General features: G+C 39.8%; 1 pseudogene; it reads right to left on the bottom strand.

Annotated features, from left to right (window-relative positions):
• Positions 1-2235: 2235 nt before the first annotated feature.
• LOC136481058 (disease resistance protein RGA5-like) lies at positions 2236-11789 on the bottom strand (annotated as a pseudogene).
• Positions 11790-12748: the final 959 nt, after the last annotated feature.

The raw sequence follows: 12748 nt of genomic DNA, 5'->3' as shown, positions 1-12748 counted from the left end.
CCCACTAAATCTACGTACGTCTAAACTTCCAATCTCTATCCTTGTGAAAGAAAATCTAAAGTAACCTCTAAACTTCCTTTTAAATTAAAATCGTTGTGGAATTTTTTATGACATCTTTACTTTAAGTTATAAGTGCAACTAACATAGTTATTTTCATTACCATTACTAGAACATAGACGGGAAATACATAAATAGATACAAGGCCATTTTAGGAAAAATGTTTTTAAGTAAGGACAGTGGTGGATAATTTATCAAAACTTACATGGAAAATTCTTATTATGTATATCTCAAATTAAAATGAGGTATTAGAGCAAATCCATGAGCCTATTTGTATCATTCCTAATTTATAGAAATAGATATTTTAGTGAAAAATATCCTCCAACAATTTTTTTAATGAGACCTATAAATAATAATATCCTCGATTTCAAATTTTTCGCTCTCTGAAGATGGAGAGAGGGGCTGACTATCTAGAGTGCACACAAGATATAGAAAAGTTACTGATGGGTAGAAATATATAGAGATCAATTTAAATGATTATTCAAATGATGATTTAGAAAGTGAGTTGAAGAAAGGTTCTTTTTAGCCAGATAAAAGGGCAGACGGCAGTGCCAGAGGCTCTCACATGAGTAGGGTCTGCGGAAGAAAAAAATCGAGGCAAGCCTTCTCCCCACAAAATCTGTGGAGAGACTGCTTTGAACCCATGACCTAGTTGTGAGGTGGGGAAGTCTAGAAAAATAATTAATTTGATTTGATTAAGATAGGGATGTGTTGTGTCCATTATCAAGGCTACTGATAAGATGTTCTTTGCAGGACAATACCTAAAATGAATTATCAAATGTTATGGTCTCTTGGGACCGGCCAGATGCCAATAATAAATGTGTGAGAGTGACTCACACGGTGGAGGCAGCCGGGTGTCAAAATGTCCATCCACAACAGCAGAGATGCTATTCGTGGGACCGAACTTCTAGCATCGACGCGTAGAACAGAGCACATGAAAGAAACAGAGCATGCGGTCACTAATACCAGTGGCAGACCCAGGATTTCGAAGTTGGGTATGTCCAAACCAAAGAAAAATTTTAGTTCAAAGATACAAAAGTTAAAAGATACATTTGAAATCTAATCATAAGGGACAATAGCGCTGCTATCTCGGTCTCTGCTTCTCTTGCATTTGGATTACGGCGGTCATTAGTTGCTTCTTTTTTTTTAATCAAAGGTTGGCTCTATGGCTTTTTCATTGGAAACACTGGCTAGACTAAATTGCGAGCAACTTGAGTATTTACAATTTGAGTATCATCGTGACCTGGATTTGTTATAGAAGGAGCATGCGGCCGAAGCTGGGAACGTGTGCCAGCATGAGAAGGGATTAGCCTGGGCCGTCACCCGTCGGTTGTGGATAGTGGGCCGGTGGGAAACAGATGAGTGTAGAAAATGGGCCGCGTGGGCGGCTTTGGATGAATAGACTAGTAATCTTAAAGCTTACCTACATTATACATGTACATATACATACTAGCTACTAATTGTTTTTCTAAAAATGTTGGGTATGCCTGGGAATAACCAGGCACACCTGTAGATCCGCCCATGACTAATACCCGTTAAACTCATTGCCTTTGCCTGTAATCTTGTTTCTTAAAAAAGAAGAAGGCCAGGCTAGCGACCATGCATACCGGCATCTATGTATGATAACCATAGCCTCAGGATGGAAAAATGACTATTTTGTTCTTGTTCGCCAAACAGGATAGACTCCTCAAGATCCATGCGACCATACTGTGGAATCAATTCAGTGTACTAAAAACTCAGCAAATGAATTTGCTCTCTGAGAGCCCCAAGTATCCAAACCAGTTGTGCACAACATTACAGGAACGTTAACGCGCCCTACAAACGTTTACATATCTTGTGCACAGCTTCTGCAAATTGCCGCCAACAAGTTCCGGTCGCAACAAACTTGGAAATTCAGCTGTGCTATTGCAATTTGCAATACGAGGTTTGCAAAATATAGGATCAACTCTGTCACTGGAATACCCTGGTATTTTATTCATTCCTGACCTCTAGGTCGCCGTTTGTAGGTTTGTGAGGGACTGAGGGCCAACTCTGTGACTGAAACAGAGGATTCCTTGTTTGGGGAAACAGGGGAAAATAAGGTGTTTGGACAAGCAGTGGAGAGAGAGAGAGAGAGAGAGAGCAGCTTTAGCCAGCAAAATTTTCATCTGTATAGCTAGATATCTTTTCTCTAGTCCATTATTCGTCATCTGAAATTGAGACAAGCAGAAGAAATTAATGTCAGAAGAAAGGGGAAAAGTAAAGAAATAGTAATAAGGGACAATTTGAGCAAGCAGCACCTTCATTTTCAGAGTGGCCATTTATTTGAAGGCTGGGATGATTGGGATGGGTTTTAGTGGCATGCCACAGCAAAGCCTTCAATCCCTTCACCTCCTCCTCTCTAGCACCTTTACAATCCAACCAAAGCATGATCTCCTGGAGCGATGGCAGATTTCCCAGGCCCAAGTCGACATCACCATCGCTGCTCATGTTTTTTCTTGCCTCTAGCACAGAGAACTGGGTGCGAAAGGTTCTGAGCCTCGGCATAGCTCCTTGCTGAAACACCACAGGCCTCACAAATCCTTCGAACTCGAAGTATACCAAGCATGGGAATGAACCAGACCCAACGACAAATCCCCTAAAGATTCCAAGATCCTCATGGTCCACCAGAACATCTAGATGGCGGAGAGCTGGAAACCTACCAAGAATATCAAGATCGGCATTGCGTAGCTCCCTCACAGCGATGGATACAGAGGAGAGGTCCGGGAGAAGCGACGGTTTCATCCAAGCTTGTAGTGCTGAGAACCAGCAGCTCTTTTTGGTATCCAAACTACGGAGATGTCGAGGGGCGACCCAGGCATCCAATCCACCGATGCTGCGTTGAGCAATGCAGACATCGATGCAGAGATGTTGTATCTTTTGCAGCTTGTGTAGGCAGCTCACTAGCTCGTCACTCCATTCACTGAAGAAAATAACATGGAGTAGCCTCAGTTCTGTTAGCTGGTCCAAGTCTTCTAAAATGTAAACAGTGGCATCTTCAATCAATAGATAGAACAGATGTTGAAGGCTTGCTAGGTTTCCAATCCCCTTCGGCATTCTCGCAAACCCGTCGAAGAACAGGCGCATCAAATGTCTGAGCTGAACAACTGTCGATGGCAGGTCACAGATTGGGTTGTTCCTCACATCCAATGTTTGTAGAAATCGTAGCTTTTCAATTTCTTCAGGAACATGGTGAATGTTTGTTCCTCTTAGTCCTAGATACCTCAAGTGAAGTAAATTCCCGAGGTGCTTGAGGTCATAACCTTGTGAAACATCATAATCTTGTAAATCCAGTACACGTAAAACTCGGAAGCTACTAAGGACCGGTACTAGAATAGTCGCAGATGGAAAGACAACAACTGACCTTACCTGTTGCAAGGTCCTAGTGGCCGAAGTCACAGCATGTTCTTCATTTCCATCTATGGACAACCTCAGAATTAAATGTGATGGAGATCCATGATCCATATGATTTAATATAGTTACAAAGTTTTCTTCACTGGACAAGTGACAAATAAGATCGAGCACCATATATCATGTACCCAACATTCATATATCATATCAGCATACACATCATATATGGGTTGGATCATACTTCTTTGTATAAGCTCATCAAAGTAACTCTCTCCAAGTTCAAATAAGCACCTTCCTTGTTTGTCACATTGGATAAAGCCTTCAGCTATCCACATCCATATCAAACGATCTTTTTCAATTTTATAATCTTCTGGAAACACACATAAGGGATTTGCTATATTTCAGGTGCCTGGAATATTGATTCTGTTCAGGCGACGGTTTCTGAACGGTCCAAATCTGTTAACAGTTGTTTCTGTACACCGCAATCATAACGGGTCCGCGAAAAAACCTGTTAGGAACATTAGATCCTGCCGGACCCGTCAAACTTTACAGGGCGCATAAACCGAATACTGCTACCTGAAGTGGTCATTTGAGCCAGAATGCAACTATTAGCCTAATAAAACAGCCGTACAAGCACAAATATGTCACTGCATCCTCCAGCAAAAAAGAAACAGATCCAATAAAGTACAGATCGGGAAAGCACCTAACAAGAGAAAGAGAGCGAAAATCAGTGAAAATTACACAAAAATACAAGATTGGACAAGATCTGTCAAAGAAAAAGGTACTAATCTGTTGTTTTTTGTCATGTGTTCACTTCATCTCCTTTGTTCTGTAAACTTCTCTAACTTGGTTCTTCAAAATGTGGAAAGGGATTCGGTCTGCATTGCTATATGTCTATGCTTCATGATTGGGTTTAGGGGATTGATAATTGATGATTTCTGATCAACACTCTGTAGTTATACAAGGGAAACCATATTAGAAATTACATAATAAAAATGAAGTCAAAAGCATTTGTGAAGGAAACAATGCAACAGTAGAAATATGTCTTCATTGATAAGGAAATTGCACATTTGAATTAGTGCAACTTTATGTACTTAAAAGTGCAATTACTTCTGCTTGGCAAAACTACATTGTGTCTCAACAGTTAAGCTGTTTACAAGGCACCAAGGAACTTAAAGTAACGAAGATAGGCCCAAACAAAATTTGCTTGCATTAGGCTCTGTACAAACTGTTTACAAGCATGCTAAACAAGATTTGTACTCACTTTATCTTGGATGAATGGATTTGCTGAGTTCACTAAAAGATAGTTGATAATAGCAGCCTTCTTAGAAAGAATTGCTTTGTGAATCGCACACTTGTCATATCAGGTTACAGACAGATTCAGAGAAAGCAGTGAAATATCACCAAATGTTTACTGAGTGCAAAGAGATTGAAAGTGTTTGATTTCTACCTCAGGCTTCATATCTCGGTGAACTAACCCAGGCAGATGACACTCTGCAGCCACTCTCAGCATTTGGCGCACAACTGCTGCAGCATCTTTCTCACTATAATGGCTATTCTTTCTGTCCAAAGGAACACACCATTTAGTAATGAACCTTATACCAGCAACTACAAATCAAACGAAGCAGACAAACAAAATAAAGCAATCTGATTTTACAGCACAAAAATCTAGAATTTTAATGACAAAGACTGAGATACAGGAAATAAAGAGATGGACATCCTGTCTCCTTACTTGGCCAAAATTCGGTGCAATAGTTCACCACCCTCACATAGTCTGCAAAAATAGAAGGTGAGACTTAAGAGTTGTGTATAGGAACATTTATTTGAAATCACATGATCAAGAGCTCAGAGTGTGATAACGAAGAAGGGATCACACCTGCTTTGGTCTAAGCTTGAACTTCTTGCCTCCAATAGTGAACACAATGTCAGCCATGGACCCAAAGACTGGCACAGACCACGGCTGATTCTCCCATGGGACTAGATAGACGCTCGCAAAGCTGTCATAATGAAATAGTTAAGCAAAGTACTAAGTGGTACAGAAACGCCATGCACTAAATGTTAGTTAACCACACCTGATTAATGTAGTTCAGGATGAGCTTATGTGTCTTGTTCTGAGCAAGTTGGTTCTGCATCCATACCATGGGCATTGCACATTGGATCATAGCCCAGGCATCTCACAGATGAACAGGAAGGAGAATGTGAAGCTTAAGTCATATAGCCCCTTTTGCCGCCCCAGAAGGTGAGCTCCAGAACAGGAACATTGTGAGCATGGTAGATTCCAGAACCACTGTGCTTGTTGACAAAATACACAAGTTCAAACATTTATACATAAAAAGAACACAAATTAAAAGTTAAATAGGCAAATAGTGTATACGTGCAGAATATATAGATCAACTAGCAGAAAAACGAGAATACGAGGCAAAATGGTTCAACACCAACATATTGCATATGCTCAGAACTACAATTGCGGTGCCTGATAGTTGCAATTTCCATTATTGCTCATTGCAATTTTGTAATCAATGTTTTATTTGTTTGGTTTTCATCAACAGCAGATATTAATAGGAACAGAGCACTTCAAAATTCAGTAGTATACTATCGATGCATCTTATTTCTATAGTACTGCACCAACACCAACACAACAAGCAGAGGTCTTGTTGATTCCTCTGCTTTGGGTCCGTGTGCCACCATCTAGCACCAAGGATGATCCGGAAAGGCATAGGATCTCAAATCGACCCTGCCAAATCAACAATAAAGCACAGGGGTACAAAACTAAAAAAAAGGGCGTACCCAGTGCAGAGAGCTCCCGCTCTGTGCGGGGTCTGGGGATGGGTGTCAGTGGCAAGCCTTACCCTCGCCTGTGCAATGCGAGGAGACCGTGACTCGAACTCGGGACCTTCCGGTCACAGGCGGTAAGACTCTACCGCTTGCACCAAGCCCGCCCTTCAGGGGTACAAAACTAAATAAGAACAAAATAATCAAAGTATACATGAACAATTCCATGAAAAAATAGAAATTATCTTGTATAGTATGGCCTGCACTGCAGCCTCAAACAAGGATATAACCCCAACCTTGGACTGAAAGCAGACGTCCTCAGCATACTTAACTAAGAGAAAGTATGGAAACAAATACCTCCTTTTATGATTTTTTTTCTGACCTTTGATAGCAATACTTCAGTTGTAACATGCAAGCAATCCAACTATCCAGGCAAATGCTACCATCAAACCTTTTGTTTAATTTAGACAGTGGGCAAACATTTGTATTCAAATATGCAACAAGAGAAGAACAGAACACATACATGAAGTAGTTTTTAGGCAAATGATAACCACCAACAACATACCTCATATGTACCCATACCACCAGACTCTGAATCTTGGAGAAGGGTTGTTGTAGAAACAGCTCCAGTTGCTGAAATGATGCACACTGGCCTTGGGCCTTGTTGTGAGAAGTCCATTATTCTGGCAGCAACGTCCTGCACAAAGATTCAGTGATATCAAAGCAACTTCCTGCAAACATCAACGCAGGCAGAATTGTACAGACTTCCTGCAAACATCAACGCTTGCAGAATTGTACAGAGTAAAAACAAAAGCAAGCAACTGATCAAGTAGGAGACAGAGAGAGTGTAAGTATAGCAAACCAAAATTGTTAAGCTCCTACATCTACAGCATGTGTGATTTTGTGAAGTGATCACTAATAACACAGGTACAGATCAAAAGATAAAACAAATATAGGACTATAGGTGTTCTGTAAACAGCTAACACATTCATTGATTTGTTTTATGCGCTCAGAGAAAAATATTCTTAGCATAGGACAAAAGATTGGAAAATACTTAGCTTCCGCAGGAAAAAAAAATCAAAACAATTGTACAACTCACGTGCATCGTCCTAACCAATCATCATTTTCTAATGTCATTGAGAAATCACAATCCATTATCAACCCTATCATCCAGAGCAAGGGTGTGTTAGCACAAATCATAAGAGATAATTTTTTTCTATGAAATGACAAGGACAAAAATTGGTGTGTGCTGGCATAAATCACAAAAAATAAACTTCAATATGTGTTAGCACAAATCATAATAAACAATTTTTTTCTATGTAAGGACAATGACAAAAATGAGATGTATGTTGGCACAAATCAGAATTAACAAAGTTCATGAAGTGTTAGCACAAATCACAAGAGACAATTTTTTTTCTATGAAAGGACAAGGACAAAAACTTGGCTTGGGCAAGCACAAATTACAATAAACAAAGGAAAATGTGAGCTAGCCCAAATCACAAGAGGCATTTTTTTCTATGAAAGGACAAGGACAAAAACTTGATGTGGGCAGACACAAATCACAATAAACAGATGAAAAGGTGTGTTAGCACAAATCACAAGAAACAAATTTTTTCTATGAAAGGACAAGGATAAAAAAGAGGTGTGTTGCCACAAATCATAATTAACAAAGTTCAAGATGTGTTAGCACAAATCAACTTATTGCATATTATGACAACTACAATTGCGGTGCTACATACTAGCAATTTACACTAGTACTCATTGCAACTAATGATATTTGTGTTTGATTTGTTTGTTTGTCATGAACAGGAGAGTTCCACAGCACTAGTGACCTACAACTGCTATGGACAAGAACAACAAAGAAAAGAAATGAATGTGAGTTCCCAAAATATGTGGGCAACACCAAAATATTATAGTTTTATTGTAATGATGAATGCAGAAATTTGCATGTTATAATGTCACAGAAGGATCAAGCTATATATTGTCACAGGGAGGGACACGCTACAGGAGCCTTACATGGACTTAACATGGACTTACACCAACACCAGTGCCAATATAGGTGCATATAGTTTTTGAATATTGTTATTAATCCCTAAAACTATATAGGTGAATGGGAGCCTTTAAAATTCTTTGCGAGAAATTAAGGCCTATATCCCCAATTATAACCCAAACAAATTAATTAATCACTAATTAACCAGCTAACAAAAAATTCTAATTAGCATGCGAAAATGCAGGAAGAAGTTAAAGATCACAAGAAAAACTTTGTGCACTGTTTTCAATTTTGAACACACTAAATTTTCACAGTAGCAGCCGTGTAAATCTCCTAATGCAAACAAATTAGCTCAAGTAGTAATCATTAGCAGGTAATTCTTTTCACTATAGCATGATGGTGACTATACACAAAGTGGCAGCACGTTGATGCAAATCAAGGCAAAGGAACTAGTGCTTACTCCGTAGACAAGAAGACAAGAAAATGATTTCAGTCACAACGAAAACTCATGGTGCAGTACTTAACTCACAGAGCTGCTACTCTGAAGATTCTAATCTGAACATTGAACAGACTGCCTATGCAAGCAAACAGAAATAGCAGCCAGCTGTAGACGCACTGCTTACTCCTTACCTGATTGTCGAAGTGCAGCTACTGTCTCTGTCCTACTACTTCCCAACTGAGCCAAAATTGTTGCTGCTGTTATCTTACTCGACCCGGTGGACTGAAAGCAAGAGCCGGCACCACATGGTTTCCTATCGGACTGATCAAGTACACTGCCCAATAGCTATTTCAATCTCTGTCTGAACTGAATATCTGGAACACCGCGCAGCTGAAATGTTGCAGTTCCTAGTAACCAAAGAAGGAACCGTTGCACATTGGAATTAGCAGGACACTGGCTATCAATGCAAACTGAAATAATTCAGATGAACAAGTACTAAACCGAAGACGCTGCTATCTGAAACATCTGGTGAGAGAGCTGCAAACACGCAAGCCAAATTATTGCTGAAAGAATAAAGGCAGGCCTGTGTCAGACAGCTACAGAACAATAAACAGAGCAGCTCGAACTACGCTAGAATTTTTCAAAGGAGATTGAAATGAACACTGACTGCAAGAAAATTTGTACAACATCCTCACCTCATCGTGGCAATATAGGTGCATATAGTTTTTGAATGAGATATGTCTCCTGCGTAAAGTGATCCCTGAGACTAAAGTTTATGAGCAACGTAGCAAAGAAAGAACTCAACCATATAGGTGCATACAATTTTTGAATATTGTTATTAATCCTACAAAATATCAGAACCACAACATATTCCTGGAAGGCAACAAAAAACTGAAAGAGCAAAGTAAAACAATAGAAATCTCAAATTTATTTCATGAACTAATATGAATTTCTTATGAAGGGACCTTATCAGAAACTTGTGCTATAAGACAATCTATATCCATGGCATCTGCCTGAGTTGTGTACAGGCAGAACACCTCAAATATTTTTACAAATATTAGGTAAGGAAGAAATGTACATGAATCTTTTACATTCTTTATGCAGGCTCAGGTCATCAGAACTGACCCAAAGATATAGTGTTCAGCCAACCCTTTTCACGTGAACGATAATCAAAAGCAAAGTTATGGTAAAATTTTAAATTGTCGGTTGCCGCAGCCAACTCCAATACTTGACGCCTAATCACCCATAGTGAGGCACAAACAGAAGGGGTAATTCACTGCATTTGATAATACAACTTGCACATCTAACTGCAAAGGGCAAGAAGGAAATCAAAGCATGACCTCCAACAAATGTTGAATGGATTGCACAAAGCATACATCACCAACACACCTCTCCATGTCCACCACTCATCCGGCCAATACCACTAAAAAAATCAGCACACCTCTCCACCACTCCGTCTGTATCCTTTGCTTCCCAGTTCTAACCCCTTTTCCACAGGGGAATACAGAAACCAAGCAAAAAGAGGTCACGGGTGCTTGCTGTTGAGGGAGAAATGAATCAACGAGTGACTCGCTAGATCACCAGGGTAAGAAAGAAGAACCAGATCTACACAATACGACCCTGTATATTTGCACACTACACCAAAATCGCTAATCCCAACCTTACTGGAAAAAAGGTCCATCCCCGTGCCCTCCTCAAAATATGATTTCAACCAATCGAAGACGAAATCAACACCCAATCAGGAAATGGGATCGAGTACACACAAGCAACAAGTGATTCAGCAACGATGAACAAGGAGGAAGGAGATGCAGCCACCCCACAGAACATAGAGCGTCACCTGAGATGGGGATTTCGCCGGTAAAATCGCTTCGCCACGGCGACGATGCGGCAAATCACCGGAAAAATCGCCCTGTCGCCATGACCTGGGTGAAGTCGCCTCGGATTCCTTTCGTGTCTGAAGGGCGCACGGTTTGAGGAAAACAAAAAAAATTCGAAGAGGTGTCGGCAGTGGGCACAATTAGGACCGGGTCTAGGATGTGTTAACGGGTCTCATTTCTATTGAATTGAATCACATCCGGATCGTATACAACCCAACATAGACCTTAGGCTGCGCGCGCGATCGCGTCGCCTGAACAACTCACACAGATCAGGCGACTGTAGTATAGGAAAAGTGCACACATAAATATAGTAAGCAAGTCCTCAAATGGTATGGTAGATCATAATAGCTAAAGGACAAGATCTTTCTCATATTCTCCACGTCTATACTGTTTTCAAGACCGGTACCAATGGAGTTGCACACCTCATACCACTCCATTTTATTTCTTGCTTTACTAGAGAGCATACTAGCTATTGTAATAATAGCTAAGGGCACACCAGCACATTTCTTTAGTATTCTGTCAGATACTTCCGTTAGCTCCTCGTCTGGGCATTTTTCTATATCTTCTTTGTTGTCTTTGTTTTCATGACCTATATCTTCTTTGTTGTCTTTGTTTTCATGACCAAATACTCTTCTATATAGTAATTTTCGGGAGTTGTTCAAAGAAAGGGGTTTCAACTTGTAAGCATTACCAGCTTCTTCGGCAACATCAGAAATACGTGTTGTTGTAATAATTTTGGGGGGTGTTTGGGGGACTGTCTATTCGCGGTGATGAGGTTGTACTTTTAATGATACAATGTTGTTTTAAATTTTCGTTTTCTGAGTTGATGCTTTGAATGTGATTGTTTCTATGCAATATAGTTTCAGGTATCCCACTGCACAAAAAAACCGTGTTACGTACAGCTAACAGTCTGGGACCTCCAATTGCTCCTCAAGTATCAGCCAACCAAGTTTTTTTAGGTATTAATGTACATGTAAATTTTTCTCCTCTGCCAACGTAGCAATTTATACTGATTACTATGTATTCATTTGACTGCAAACAGGAGAAGTTCAGCACGTACCAAGCTCTAGCAGGATTCTACAAGCAGCTTTATTCCAGATGACCATTTCAAGACAAGTTGCTGATGAACAATGTTCTAGCTCCAATTCCCAAGTACCTTATTCCCAAAGGAAGACTGTAACAAGCCATTCAAACTTTCCAATGTCGACCTTTGATCTAATGTTCGATCATCCAGATGTGTCATGTACCAACAAGTATCTATGTTATCAGTGGATGACAAATCCATGTCTCCCTAGGGATGAGCTGAACTGGTATGATACTTTGAGAGTTCTTTCCCTGTTTAATCAGTATCAATGTGAGTCTGATCCATCTTACCTTTGCAGTGATTGGATCGTTTTACTGCCCCAAAATCATTATCTATACCTGGCCATGTTGTTCAGCATTGCCTTAAACTAAATGCCACTATTACTGTTAGTATAGTTGACGCTATTATGGTGCTTTGGAATTATCTGGATGCAAAAGTGTACAACCATTTTCAGAGGTATGAACAGACACACAAGATATGGAAGCACTTCCTTCCTGCCTCATTTGCGGTACGTATTTTTTAACTTAAACATCTCCAGTTATCTTATAATAGTATACTTACTCTAGCTAAATCTCTACTTTACAATCCAGGAAATAGTTCATGATAATGTTGACTATTTGAATTCGGATGCAATAAGGGCAAGTTTCATAGGGGACCACATTACCTATAATGTGGAAGATTGCCAAAAGGTATTCTCTTATGTTAGTAGCAATGAGTTGCATTTTTATAATATTCTGTTCTATTTTGAAATTCAATCTTTGATCAACTTCATTTGTGTGTAGATCATCCTACCAGTTTTTGGGAATGAAGAAACATGGAGCTGCTACTTTTGGGATTTCAAATCCAAGACCATCACCGTCTTGGACCTGGTCCTTATGAAGTCCTCTGTTGCAGAAGCCAAGCAGAAGCATCACGATACTGTATTCAAACTTCACAGCGCTTTGTTTGCTTGCAAAGATCATTTCTTTTGTGGATGGGATGTTAAAGACGATTGCTGGGCTGATGTCTATCTAACTAATCTTGGTCATAAATGCAAACCGTAAGACTTTCTACATTTGCACAATTGTTTCCTCTGCAAAATTGTGCATCTATTGTCTTCTGCGAGCACTATATTTATCAGTCAATTTTTCTGCAGACAAAATAGTGTCTTGTATGCTGTT

Source organism: Miscanthus floridulus, chromosome 9 (genome assembly GCF_019320115.1).
Source record: "Miscanthus floridulus cultivar M001 chromosome 9, ASM1932011v1, whole genome shotgun sequence".
NCBI classification, from domain to species: Eukaryota; Viridiplantae; Streptophyta; class Magnoliopsida; order Poales; family Poaceae; genus Miscanthus; species Miscanthus floridulus.
The sequence above is the reverse complement of the archived record's forward strand: the minus strand, read 5'-3'. Positions and strand labels throughout refer to the sequence as shown.